The sequence below is a fragment of the Cynara cardunculus genome, assembly GCF_001531365.2.
Source record: "Cynara cardunculus var. scolymus isolate 2C chromosome LG 14, CcrdV1, whole genome shotgun sequence".
Classification (NCBI taxonomy): Eukaryota; Viridiplantae; Streptophyta; class Magnoliopsida; order Asterales; family Asteraceae; genus Cynara; species Cynara cardunculus.
The window spans coordinates 2936718-2937883 of record NC_037541.1 but is presented as its reverse complement, the minus strand read 5'-3'; positions in this window follow the sequence as shown (position 1 = coordinate 2937883).

Below are 1166 nucleotides of genomic sequence, written 5' to 3'. Positions count from 1 at the left end.
AAAAAGGATGACTAATTAAATTTATTTTAATTAAAAATAAAATATATTCAGTTAGTGATTTTTTAAATTAAAAAATAGAAAATAGTTTGATTAAGGAGGTGTTTGGGATTGCTTATTTAAAACAACTTTTGTTTTTTTTGTAAAAGTGTTTATTAACTTATGTGGTATCAAACCGAATTAAATAAAACAGGGTTAAAATTGTAAACTGGTAATAAGTAGTTTGTCATAAGTCAGGAAATATTAACTTATCAAAAATAGCTTATTACCGGTTTGGCACCGGTATAAGCAGTTTTTTTCTTATCCAAACACCAGAAAACAGCTTATCAGCGGTGTCAGACTGAAATAAGTTAAAAATTAGTTTTTATAAGCAATCTCAAACACCCCCTAAATTACTGACGGATTTTAAAGATAAAATTTAACAAAATACATATTTAATTAAAATTTGTCGCTAGGGTTCATTGGTATATATGCATGGATTAATTATATCTAACTGATGACTAAGTTGACCAACATCAGACGCTTTAACACAGTAATATGTTAATAAGTGTGAAAGATCATACTTGATTTTTTGTCGGTGATATCATTTCATTGACGAATTAGCGACGATTTTTAATTAATTATGTATTTGATTAAATTTTATCATTAATCTGTCAGTAAATTAATCAAATTATTTTTTATTTTTTAATTTGAAAAATCACCAACGAAATATTATTTATTTTTAATTAAAATAAATGTTATCAGTAATCTTTTTTTATTTTTTTTATTTTTTTAATTTAAAAAATCAACATACGAAATATAGTTTATTTTTAATTAAAATAAATTTTATCAGTAATTCAATTAAATGTAAGTACTTTTTTTTGTAAATATAAGTATTTTTTGGTATATTGTAAGGACTTTTTTTGTTCAAAAAATATTTAGGGACTTAATCGTTTAAAATATGAAAGTTTATTGGTTTTTTTTTTTTAAAATTTCATTATTTTATCACCTTAACCAGTTGTATACGTCATCAGAATGTATCTATCATGTTTTAGAAAGTTTAAAGAGTATTTAACAGGTTTTGTCCAAAAACTTATTTATTCGAAAAAATTGTTCAATAATTTAATCATTTCAAACACCAAAATTCATTGGATTTTTTTAGAATTTTCTCATATATATATATATATATA